We start from the raw sequence: 13807 nt of genomic DNA, 5'->3' as shown, positions 1-13807 counted from the left end.
TTGAACACTACACCTGCTCCAATAATCTCATTTCAGAGAATATAATATACTGTGATTTGCAAACAAGTATGTTTACCTGTAAAAATAAGAAATGCCAACATCCATAATTTTTATAAAACATATTAATTCCACGACCTGTTTCGACACTTCATTTGGCCTCTATGCATACTGAATGGTGATACCCAACCCTCGGTGTATTAGGATGGGTTCCACGTATATCCACTGGTCTCGTGGACTTCTGTTTACACAATGTGTGCGCTGTAGCCGTCTAGCAACTGCCTGGTGGAAAGTATTATAATGCACATACATTAAATTGTTACAGAGTTTAGTGATAGTGTTATTATACAGGAATATTTCTGTTGTCTGGGATTTATATATGTACTTCATTCATCTCTACGCTAAATGTAATGCGTTCGTTTGATAGTTAAGTTTCAAGGACGACCTTTTCCACACACTGTCTACCCCAATGGAACAACAGTCATAAGGACGACCTTCTGCACACGTTCACTACCCCATGGGAACAGTAGTAATATTGTTATTTTTTACTCTATTTTAAGGTTTTATAGACAAGATTAGCATGTATTCTTGGTTTTCAAATGATGTATTGAATTGTTCTTTGAAACTAAACGCGCCTTGTGTGTGTTTTGTCGTGTTGCGCACTCTTGAGTCTATTGAAAGTCGCCTTGTTTATTTGCAAGTTCGTTCGCCAGTCTCCCCAGATTCTCTCCAACTCCAAGTCGACCTAGTGTAGCTGAAACTTTCTATAATAATTAGAATGACTGGAAAGCGCAATATTTACGTTCGGGTCTCACCTAATTATTTGTCACAGATGGATGCACGTTTATTTTTTCCTTGAATACAACTTTTACTCTTACTATCGAGTTTTAATACGTAATGTTCGCAATTATAAATTCCCTTCGTCTTTGTCAGAACAAGAACAAAATTGGAGTCGGTAACATCACATTCGACAACAGAGATAATATAAACCAGAGATAATGAAACGATAATGTTCGCTTTCCTTATGCAAGGAGTAACGTCTTTAGTTCCTACACACAGCACGGTACCTGACACAGTTATTTCAAAAACAAAACCGGATGTTACACTGTCACGTTGACCATCCCACAGAAACATTGATTGTTTCGTGACTAAATGTGGTCTTTGTGTTAACTCGGTGTATAAGCTGTCTCCATTCCACATTTAATCCAAATCCATGCAGCCGTTTCAGTATGAAGAACAAACGTACATGTACACACTCACAAAAATTCGCATTTATATATAAGACTGGGAATTCAGGAGGTTATCTCCATACCGGTACATGTCCATCCGTTTTCTTAATATTTTAAGTACTTCATAATCTCCACTGTATCTTCCGAAACTGCAGATATTGAGTTTAAATACATTGAAGCTGCAAAGAGACTGGTACAGGCATGCGCATTCAAATACAGAGAAACGTAAACAGGCGGAATACGGCTCTGAGGTCGGCAACGCCTATATAAGTCAACAAGTGTCTGGCGCAGCCGTTAGATTGGCCCACTCGTGTATCCATGATGACTGCACTACATAAAGCTTCACACATCGCCTAGGCCCGTCAACACCTACATTGGACTGTTGATGTCCTTTCCATGCGCGTGATGTTCATATCTCAAAAACGTCCATCCTAGTTCTGTCTTTCTTCTTCACTGTCCACATTTGAGCACCATAGAGGAAAACACTATATACAAAACACTTCATTAATCTTTCTTCTTATTTCGGCCTTATCGCTGCAGAAAGCTTTCCTTTTTCCTCTTTCGCTGTTGCTTTTTTGCTGATTTAATTTCTGTGTTACTCTTCCAATCGCATTTTATCTGCTTCTTAAGTATTTGAAGCTTTGTACGTGTTCCAATCCTTCTCCATCGAGCATTGTCTCTGCCCTTTCATTTCCTTCTGGTGACATTTCTTTTATTATCTGTCTACCGATTCTCATTCGAAAACTGTTGTCCTGACCTTCAGTAGTATCCACCATATCCCCTAATTCATTTTTACTATATGATTTATATACCTGCACATATACAGGGTGAGTCATAAATGAGGAAAAATATGTCGAGGACCTGATACTGCTGTAGTGTTGCGGAATAGTAAAGAGTTGGAAACGTGGAATATTGTCAAAAATTTCGCTGCCTATGCCGAGAGCCAGAGGCAGTAGGTTAGCCAAGAGGTAAGAGGATTGCACATGTATTGGAATGTGTCGTCACACAGGGGGCAGTGGCCTGGTTACACACAAACAGGCGAGAGAGAATTGCTTAGCACGCGGGTTTTTGTTAGACGGAGACTTTCGTAGAGTGTAAGACAGAGGTATAGCGTCAGCTGTACTGCATTTCATAACTTCGCGTAAGTCTGCCACAACACCACGTAACTCTGTCACAAGAACTCCTAAGGGGCGAATACGACAGATACATCAGCAGTATAAGTGGAACGAATGCGTTCATTACAAACGAGCATGACGTCAGGAGGTCGCTCGTGCTTCCTTTAAATACGTCAGCTTTTATAGCAACAAGGCACTCGCAGTTAGACTTGAGTTAGATGTGTACTGGGTCGCTGCGTAGTGCTCAGCTCGGTGATCGACATGTTAATCTTTATTAATGAGATGTTGCAGTAAGGGCGGCCCATCCAGCAGCAGACGTGAGGGGACAGTACCAGCTCTGGACCTCTCTGCTGCCGCCGTCAATCATCAACCCAGGATTAGCAGACATCACGGCAGACTCGCTCGCCGCCAATGCTGACCACATCAGTGAGCCGTCGTCGAGATCGTGTGGGGTCTAGGCCCTGTGCATCCGCCGTCACAAACAGGTGAGCCGACGACGTTGGGGGACTGCAGCCTGTTCCGCCTGTCCACCGCGGACGAGCCACCAGGAGGAGCAGGGAAGAACGAGAACGCTTCTCGTGCCGACAGCGCCGGGACTCCAAACCGGAGCCACCTACGCGCAGCGGCCTGCTGTCCGCCGCCGAGCAGGCCGGCCAGCCGGGCGCCGCCAGCCACGCACGGCCGAAATATGGGCATTCCATCGCTACGTCACAGCACGCGGCGCTGCGCTAGCAAGACTGGCGCGGCCCGGAGCTGGTGTCATGACTCCGAGTCAGTGAGGACTCGGGGAAGGTCGTTGATATCACCAAGCTCAGCCAGCATGTGTTACGCGGGCCACATTGTACTCGGTAGGAATAAAGGTGTCATGAATTAATAATGTTTCTTGGCGTTTCTGACGCGTCCACAGTCATTTTCTAGCACCCTGTCAACTGGAGAGGTCACCGATCGGCTTCCAGTCCATCGTATTTGACCGGGACCACCGGGGCGCCTACACTGCTAAGCGTAACACATGGCGCGCCGTTGTTAATTTCGTCCTCCTCGGTGTACTTTGTATGTAAAACAAAAACACCCCTTACCCATTGAACGAGATACCGACAAGCCTCACGATCACGACATGTCATTCACCCATAGACACAACACATGACACACCAATGAGCTGATATGTATCTGCCAGCTTTTGAAAGATACGAGAAAGAACAAATCCATTCGTAATGTATATGAAATTGTATCAGAACTTGTGACTCAAACGTTGCCGGCGGTAACGGAGTGTGCAGTCCCATATTAGGGACTGTGTGTCCTGTAAGCGGAAAGAATGGTCAATGGCGGAAGTAAAACCGCGGCGTGCATGACGTGTTTACAACACTTCCGCGCTGCTCACTCTGCCCAATACTCGCCGTGTCGATAGCTGCTAATGTCCGCGTTGCAGTGTTACTACAGTACCATGGCAAGTTTCACAAACGAGGAATACGCTGACATCCACCTCACCTACGCGCTTGCAGATGGAAGATCTGACGTTGCAAATCAACTGTATCACTAGAGGTTTCCTAGCCGGCGCCTTCCATCCGCAAAAACGCTTTACTCTGTGGACAGGCGCTTGAGGGAGTACGGTGCATGTGTAGCACCTCGAGGATTTAGTGGTCGTGGTCGAACGTCGACGTACAACGTGGATGACGAAGAAAAAAGTGTTACAAACTGTTGCGAAGGACCGAACAATAAGCACCACGTCTCTCGCCACTGCGGTCGGAATGTCACAATCTACTGTTATGCGAGTACTCCATAGAAACCATTACCATCCTTTTCGCATGCAGAAGGTACAGGCATTATTGCCGAAAGTCTACCAGAGGAGGCTGGACTTCTGAAACTTTATCCTATGGCGTCACACCCACGACCAGCATTTTTCACGAATAATACTGTTCACCGACGAAGCCTATTTCAGGAGGAGGGTATAGTGCATTCACATAATTGGCACGAGTGGGCTGAAGAAAACTCCCGCAGCACAGTGATACGAGGGTACCAACAACGATGTAGTGTCAATATCTGGTGTGGTATTATTGATCACCATCTCAAAGGGCCTCATGTGCTAACACAAAGGCTTACAGGAGAGCGGTCTCTGCGTTTCCTGGATGCTACATTACCGTAATTGTTGGAAGACGTTAGTCTGGCCTCTCGTGTGAACCTGTGGTACATGCATGATGGTTTCCCCGCTCACTTCAGCGGCACAGTGCGACGCCACCTGGACAATACCTTCCCTTCGAAATGGATCGGTCGTGGAGGCCCTACAGCATGACCAGCAAGATCGCCAGACCTGAATCGACTGGATTTCTTTTTGTGGGGCCATCTGAAATCTGTGATTTATGAAGGAGAGGTTGTTGATGCCAACGCCCTTCAAAGCAGGATACAACATACCTGTGATATTACCGCAAAGAGATACAGACATGTTGGATCGTGTTCAGCAATCCTTCCTGCGAAGAATTCAACTTTGCCACATGTATCGTGGCCGTCATTTCCAGCAGTACTTATAAACAGCCACTGCAGCTTCTGGTCATGCGTTTCTATGTCAATTTCTATTTGTACAGCTGTATCGTATTCGTTTGTATTAACTGCCACATACCTGTGTAGTTGTATTTTGTAATCTGCATCTATGTACTCGTTTCTTAAAACTAAGTCTGGGACACAAAAACTATGTTATAAAACATGCATGTAGAGTAGTGCAGCCCCTCCTCACGTTCCTTTCCATATGCCAACTAACCACGATACATAATACCGGCCAGCGTAACCGGTATGAGACAGATGTGGGCGCTGTCGTTGCTCGCAGTGTCACGCAGACCGTCGCTTAACGACGTATGCCTCGCCTTCTTGTGAGCGGCTAGACTACCTACAACACTCGCATGTTGTGCCATGTTGCCGATCTGTCCCCTTGGCCAATGTCTGCGCACAGTAACACCCTAAAGGCCACTTCTGATTTCCAGATTTTTACCGTTCAATTTGTCGTTTTATTGACATAGGAACATGCGGAAAACGAATTTATGTTTATATCTCAGTGTGTGACACTTTTCACGATATGTTTTTCCTCATTTATGACTCACCCTGTATATGTACATGCATTACCTTGATGTGACATTACATACTATTAATTATTGTTTTCTGTTTGTAGTCTAAATATAGGTTGACTTGGGTTGTGATGATTGCAAATAGAAAACCTGTGGTTTGTCTATTCACATGTTTTTGAAGGACAAAGAGTCACATTCTTACATCAAATTTTTGCATGTGACTGACACTGTGTATTCGTTTTTAGTACTTGTCTGCTTTAACTACATCTACTGATTCATAACGACATTTATACGCCACATTTGGTGACATGAAGTAGCAGAATATGCGGTCTGTGGTCATTCTTTACCACACTTCTTGATTCTTCCATGATTTTTTATGAGTTCTGTTTGTACTATCTTTGGCACTTCGCCTGACGAGTACGATTACCGCGTCTAGAGTTTCTGATATCTTCTGACATAAGTTGATATTATGATTAGTAAATGTTATGTGAGCCAAGACAGAGGATATGTTATAGTGAAGTGCCATTGTACCGATATGTATGTATAAATAATCAGTGTCCAGCTCTTCAAGTAACATTCCAACTACAAGTTTTAAAACTTCCTTCTGTATTTGTCCGTTTATTCTACATTGTGTATATTGTGCCGTTATAGTCCTTCAGTGATTATGGTTTTATGAACGTAAACCGTCAGAGGAATGAAGTAATTTTCGTACAGCGGATGGTTGCTAATGTACACTCCTGGAAATGGAAAAAAGAACACATTGACACCTGTGTGTCAGACCCACCATACTTGCTCCGGACACTGCGAGAGGGCTGTACAAGCAATGATCACACGCACGGCACAGCGGACACACCAGGAACCGCGGTGTTGGCCGTCGAATGGCGCTAGCTGCGCAGCATTTGTGCACCGCCGCCGTCAGTGTCAGCCAGTTTGCCGTGGCATACGGAGCTCCATCGCAGTCTTTATCACTGGTAGCACGCCGCGACAGCGTGGACGTGAACCGTATGTGCAGTTGACGGACTTTGAGCGAGGGCGTATAGTGGGCATGCGGGAGGCCGGGTGGACGTACCGCCGAATTGCTCAACACGTGGGGCGTGAGGTCTCCACAGTACATCGATGTTGTCGCCAGTGGTCGGCGGAAGGTGCACGTGCCCGTCGACCTGCGACCGGACCGCAGCGACGCACGGATGCACGCCAAGACCGTAGGATCCTACGCAGTGCCGTAGGGGACCGCACCGCCACTTCCCAGCAAATTAGGGACACTGTTGCTCCTGGGGTATCGGCGAGGACCATTCGCAACCGTCTCCATGAAGCTGGGCTACGGTCCCGCACACCGTTAGGCCGTCTTCCGCTCACGCCCCAACATCGTGCAGCCCGCCTACAGTGGTGTCGCGACAGGCGTGAATGGAGGGACGAATGGAGACGTGTCGTCTTCAGCGATGAGAGTCGCTTCTGCCTTGGTGCCAATGATGGTCGTATGCGTGTTTGGCGCCGTGCAGGTGAGCGCCACAATCAGGACTGCATACGACCGAGGCACACAGGGCCAACACCCGGCATCATAGTGTGGGGAGCGATCTCCTACACTGGCCGTACACCACTGGTGATCGTCGAGGGGACACTGAATAGTGCACGGTACATCCAAACCGTCATCGAACCCATCGTTCTACCATTCCTAGACCGGCAAGGGAACTTGCTGTTCCAACAGGACAATGCACGTCCGCATGTATCCCGTGCCACACAACGTGCTCTAGAAGGTGTAAGTCAACTACCCTGGCCAGCAGGATCTCCGGATCTGTCCCCCATTGAGCATGTTTGGGACTGGATGAAGCGTCGTCTCACGCGGTCTGCACGTCCAGCACGAACGCTGGTCCAACTGAGGCGCCAGGTGGAAATGGCATGGCAAGCCGTTCCACAGGACTACATCCAGCATCTCTACGATCGTCTCCATGGGAGAATAGCAGCCTGCATTGCTGCGAAAGGTGGATATACACTGTACTAGTGCCGACATTGTGCATGCTCTGTTGCCTGTGTCTATGTGCCTGTGGTTCTGTCAGTGTGATCATGTGATGTATCTGACCCCAGGAATGTGTCAATAAAGTTTCCCCTTCCTGGGACAATGAATTCACGGTGTTCTTATTTCAATTTCCAGGAGTGTATTTCATATCTTTTCCATGTAGTCTAAAAAGGAGCATGACGTCTGGGAAGCTCAAACATAGTATCCTTCATCCTTTAAATTTTACCCCCTTGTCACCAGTGGGCAGTAGTCAATCATGATTTCCAAGGAAACATTGAACCGAGTGGGATGCAGCTGCCTTTTCTTACTCTTTCTCCTAGGTCCGCCCAGTTTGTACATTCTATTCTCACTTTCACTTATGCTTTTTGATGTAAATATAGTGATTTTATAAGTAGTCTGGTTTTCCAGTCCACACTCTTTTCCCTCTTTGGAATTGCTACGTTATCCCAAGCTACACAATCAGCTGCCTTTTCCAGGTGTGTAATACATGTATATCTCTTCCTTTTCAAGAAATCTCTCTTCCAAACTTCTCAGTTTATCTATTGTACCTCTTCTGCCTGTATTCCGCCTAAAAGCAAATTTCTCCTCTGCCAAATTCTCCACCATCAGCTTTCCGAGTCCTTCATTAAAGCCGGCCGGAGTGGCTGAGCGGTTCTAGGCGCTTCAGTCTGGAACCGTGAGACCACTATGGTCGCAGGTTGGAATCCTGCCTCGGACATGGATGTGTGTGATGTCCTTAGGTTAGTGAGGTTTAAGTAGTTCTAAGTTCTAGGGGACTGATGACCTCAGAAGTTAAGTCCCATAGTGCTCATAGCCATTTGGAGCCTTCATTAAAGGTTCTTCACAGAAAAGGGGCTAATCGTCCCGTGCTCACTGTACTCCTTGGGTCCCTGTTTCTGTGGCACTGAAATCATTACCGTAGTGAGAAGGTCCTTTGGCCAGTCACCACTATTACACAGTTTGTTAAAAAACTCAGTGCTTCTCTTACTTCTTCTTGGTTGAAACATTTTAGTACTTCTCCTGGTATCGTATCTGTACCAACTGTTTTCCCATTTTTCTGTGTGGCTGTTGCGCTCTTTACCACTTCCATTATGATTGATGGTCTTTCTTCATCATTTAAAGCGTTTACGTTTCAGACTGTTGTTTTGTGATCGGCCATGCAACTGTTCCAAGAAGTGCTCCCGTCTCTGGAGTACGCCCTCACGATCATTGTACAGCCCAATGACATTTTCACGCTGCAGTAGAGGATCGCTGATATTAAACATTCTGGCATATTAAAACTGTGTGCTGGACCAATATTTTTTTTATTCAAGATATCAAATTTTAAAAACTGACATCCCCGACTGCATCTTAATTGTAAATCTGTTACATACATCCTATTACTTTACCATTCCGAAACCATTTACACAAATCGACTGAGCTACCCAAACACAGCTCACGACCTGTCCTGACAGCCTCACTTCCGCCAGTACCGCATCTCCTACCTTCCAAACTTCACAGAAGCTCTCCTGCGAAACCTGAAACACTAGCTCTCCTCGAAGAAGTTCGGGTCTCGGTCCGGCATACTCTTTTAATCTGCACAGGAAGCTTCATATCACCGTACACTCCCCTGCAGAGTGAAAATTTTCATTCTGGTAGTATCACTCAGTCTGTGACTAAGCCATGTCTCCGCAGTATCCTCTCTTCCAAGAGTGCTAGTCTTGTACGTTTTGCACGAGAGCTTCTTGAAGTTTGGAAGGTAGTAAATGCAGTACTGGAGGAAGTAAGCCTATGTGGACGGATAGTGCTTCGTGATTGTGTATTTCAGTCAGTAAAGCTCTTGCCTGCGGAAGGCAACGGTTCCGACTTCGAGTCTCGGTTTGGCACACAGTTTTAATGTGCCAAAAAGTTTCATTGCAAATCATATTTTAGTCTTAACTGAGAATTTTTACACTAGCACTACTTGGTGAGCTTTAGTCCCTTGTTGTAGTCTTTTATTTGTTGTACAATAAATCATATGTTACCTTCCTAATCATTTCTTCAATTGCGTCGTACTCCTCTATTAGCCATTTTCCTAGCCTGCTCTTTTTCTCAAGATACTTCATTATTCAGCCTGCGATTGATCTTCCTTGCATTTTCATTGTTCTTCCTTTTGAGTTTCCTTCTCTCACCCATCTTGGAAACCGTTTTCTGTTTAACTCATGGTTTTTTGGCCATTTTCTATTTACGTTTCCCATAATTTTCTGCCCTTTCTTTATGATTCCATCGTTCCGCATATTCCAGTAATCATTCACGTTATCAGATTGTTCTGTGTCTCGCACTGTCTTAATAAGCCGAAACGATAGCACAATTTTGGTAAACATTTTTGGAATACAGTGATCAATTAATTGTTATATTTTGATTAAAATTCAGTCTTGATCACGTTATATCTGTTTTAATGGGTAACCGGTTTCGGTTTTTTTTATAAAACCATCATCAGACCTGTGAATAAATTTTAAGAAATACTAGATACCAATCTTTAAATGAATGAAAAAGTCTAATGATGTCAAAATTTTAACAAAATAAAATAAAATTAATTATACCCATTGGCTCCCTTGGGTTGGTAGGTGGAGCTCTCCTTGCTGCTGTGCAGTCAACTGATGGTTATGAGTGCTGAGCACGAGCTTAAATATGCAGAGGCTCCGCCTACTTCCTGTCACACTACTTCATAACTGCCAATCAGCGTTCATAATATGACGCCATCGTCAAAGTATAAAAGTAGGAAATACACTAATAACATAAAATTGATTCATTTAAATATCTGATTAACAGATAGTAGTTATGTCTACAACTTATTTATATTTAGGATAAAAACAGTGAATTACGATGTGTGATAGCTGTGCCCTCTATGGACAACCTTAATACTATTACAGTGCCAGTTACATCAAAGATGAAAAATCCTTGGCGTTGTGGTATATATCGATTATACCGAGTCGCCTACATCACACTTGCATCTTTGTTGCATGCTGCAGAATCGTCTTGTTTTAACTGTAGTTTTTATGGCAATGTTCTTTATAGCATTAGGTTAGCAGCCAATAGTACGTTCACATTGTGTATATCTGAATAACTGATGAGACTGCTGATGCTGCATATTTTACATATATTGCTTTTGCCATGGGTATAACTAATCTTATATACATATATATATATATATATATATATATATATATATATATATATATATATATATATATATATATATATATATACACTCCTGGAAATTGAAATAAGAACACCGTGAATTCATTGTCCCAGGAAGGGGAAACTTTATTGACACATTCCTGGGGTCAGATACATCACATGATCACACTGACAGAACCACAGGCACATAGACACAGGCAACAGAGCATGCACAATGTCGGCACTAGTACAGTGTATATCCACCTTTCGCAGCAATGCAGGCTGCTATTCTCCCATGGAGACGATCGTAGAGATGCTGGATGTAGTCCTGTGGAACGGCTTGCCATGCCATTTCCACCTGGCGCCTCAGTTGGACCAGCGTTCGTGCTGGACGTGCAGACCGCGTGAGACGACGCTTCATCCAGTCCCAAACATGCTCAATGGGGGACAGATCCGGAGATCCTGCTGGCCAGGGTAGTTGACTTACACCTTCTAGAGCACGTTGTGTGGCACGGGATACATGCGGACGTGCATTGTCCTGTTGGAACAGCAAGTTCCCTTGCCGGTCTAGGAATGGTAGAACGATGGATTCGATGACGGTTTGGATGTACCGTGCACTATTCAGTGTCCCCTCGACGATCACCAGTGGTGTACGGCCAGTGTAGGAGTTCGCTCCCCACACTATGATGCCGGGTGTTGGCCCTGTGTGCCTCGGTCGTATGCAGTCCTGATTGTGGCGCTCACCTGCACGGCGCCAAACACGCATACGACCATCATTGGCACCAAGGCAGAAGCGACTCTCATCGCTGAAGACGACACGTCTCCATTCGTCCCTCCATTCACGCCTGTCGCGACACCACTGGAGGCGGGCTGCACGATGTTGGGGCGTGAGCGGAAGACGGCCTAACGGTGTGCGGGACCGTAGCCCAGCTTCATGGAGACGGTTGCGAATGGTCCTCGCCGATACCCCAGGAGCAACAGTGTCCCTAATTTGCTGGGAAGTGGCGGTGCGGTCCCCTACGGCACTGCGTAGGATCCTACGGTCTTGGCGTGCATCCGTGCGTCGCTGCGGTCCGGTCCCAGGTCGACGGGCACGTGCACCTTCCGCCGACCACTGGCGACAACATCGATGTACTTTGGAGACCTCACGCCCCACGTGTTGAGCAATTCGGCGGTACGTCCACCCGGCCTCCCGCATGCCCACTATACGCCCTCGCTCAAAGTCCGTCAACTGCACATACGGTTCACGTCCACGCTGTCGCGGCATGCTACCAGTGTTAAAGACTGCGATGGAGCTCCGTATGCCACGGCAAACTGGCTGACACTGACGGCGGCGGTGCACAAATGCTGCGCAGCTAGCGCCATTCGACGGCCAACACCGTGGTTCCTGGTGTGTCCGCTGTGCCGTGCGTGTGATCATTGCTTGTACAGCTCTCTCGCAGTGTCCGGAGCAAGTATGGTGGGTCTGACACACCGGTGTGAATGTGTTCTTTTTTTCATTTCCAGGAGTGTATATTTTTTTTAAAAAAAACAAAATAGTAGATGCTTTTATTATAAAATTTCGTCAAAAAGGTCGTAATAATATTTTTCGCGAAAATCTATTTGTTCATTGAGCAGCATTGATGATTTGGTTTTCAAATGAGCATATATCTCGATTTCTTCTAGGATATTCATCAGTAAGCCTTTATTTGCGTAATGAAGAACTTGTAAATTCTGTTGTACTGTCCCCTCAGCATGATTATTGAATGTTATATGATGACCAAAAACAGACTTTGTTCGTGAGGTACCTGACGTATGTTCTTTGTACCTTACTGCAAAATTTCGACCTGTTTGGCCGATATATATTTTTTCACAGTCTCTACATTGGATCTTGTACACTCCTGATCTGGTAGATTTTCCATTATCTTTATTTACGGTATATCTTAATTTTTGTTGTAAAGTATTGTCAGTTGTAAATGCTATTGTTATTCCAGAATTTTTGAATAAATTAGTGATTCTATCTGATATGTTTCCCATATATGTCATCTTCATATATTTTGGATTACTTATTAGTGGAGTACTTTGTGATTGTTGTACTTTATTAAAAATGATATCTACCTGTCGTGTGTCGAAAGAATTGGTTTTTGCAATTTGTTTTAAGATGGTCATTTCCTTTTTGATCTCATTAGCTTCTAGCGGTAATTTTAGTATTCGGTGTATCATAGACTTAAAAAATGCTTTTTTATACTTTGTCAGGATGACATGATGTAGCATTAATAATAACATCAGTGGTTGTAGGTTTCCTGTATATGGTGAATAAATATTTCCCGTTGTTATTAATTATAGTGAGATCTAGGTAGTTAATAGATTTTTGATTTTCATGCTCAACTGTAAATTGTAACTTCGGATGCATAGAGTTTAATTTTATAGCAAGTTTCTCAATTTCGTCTTTTGAACCATTATAAAGTAATAATGTATCGCCTACATATCGCTTGTAATATATGATTTTATTTGCGGTATCAGGGTTATTTTTCAAGAATTGCGTCTCAATGTGGTTTACGAAGATGTCTGCTACTGTCCCAGCCAAAGAATTTCCCATTGCTAAGCCATCTTTCTGACAATAGATTTTAGTATTAAACGAGAAATAATTGTAATCTAAAGTGTATTCAAGTAGTTCTATAAGTTCGATTATTTCGTCTTTAGTCATATTTTTGTATTGTATTAAGTTATCCCTAATTATATTAATCGTCTCAGTAATTGGTATATTTGTATATAAATTTTTAATATCTAATGAGGCGAAATTTGCACTAGTTGGAATGTCTATATTGTGGATTTGTTGTGTTAGTTCATAACTGTTTTTGATACTGAAGTTGCTGTCATATGTATAGAGTGCTTTCAAAATTTTATTAAGTTTCATATTTAGTTTATATGAAGGACTACTTCTGTAGTTGACAATAGGTCGTATAGATTTCTCTTTTTTATGTAGTTTGATCTGTGATCTTAATTTAGGTATTTGGGGATTCATATTTTTCATCATATTTTTTTCCTCAGGGGTCAAGAGGTGATTATTTTCATCGACTAGTTTCTTAATCTTTAATTGGAACTTTGGAGTGGGGTCTTTAGTTACTTCAACGATCCCATTTTCATTAAAAAATGAGAGTGTTTTAAATATATAATCATCTTCTTTAATAATTACAAGGGTATTTCCTTTATCGGCCTTTACCACAATTGCTTTCTCTGCTAGTAGTTTATTATTGATATTTTTAAGTGTTTTGTCTTCAGTTT

At 43.9% G+C, this 13807-nt stretch overlaps 1 protein-coding gene across 1 annotated transcript in view; it reads left to right on the top strand.

The window, feature by feature from the left end:
- Positions 1 to 13807, top strand: part of LOC126236869 (uncharacterized) — a 117108-nt gene that overhangs the window by 37132 nt on the left and 66169 nt on the right. The gene's annotated exons all lie outside the window — the stretch shown is intronic.

This window comes from Schistocerca nitens, chromosome 1 (genome assembly GCF_023898315.1).
Source record: "Schistocerca nitens isolate TAMUIC-IGC-003100 chromosome 1, iqSchNite1.1, whole genome shotgun sequence".
Lineage (NCBI taxonomy): Eukaryota > Metazoa > Arthropoda > Insecta > Orthoptera > Acrididae > Schistocerca > Schistocerca nitens.
Note: the sequence above shows the minus strand (reverse complement) of the source record. Positions and strands in the feature narration are given on the sequence as shown.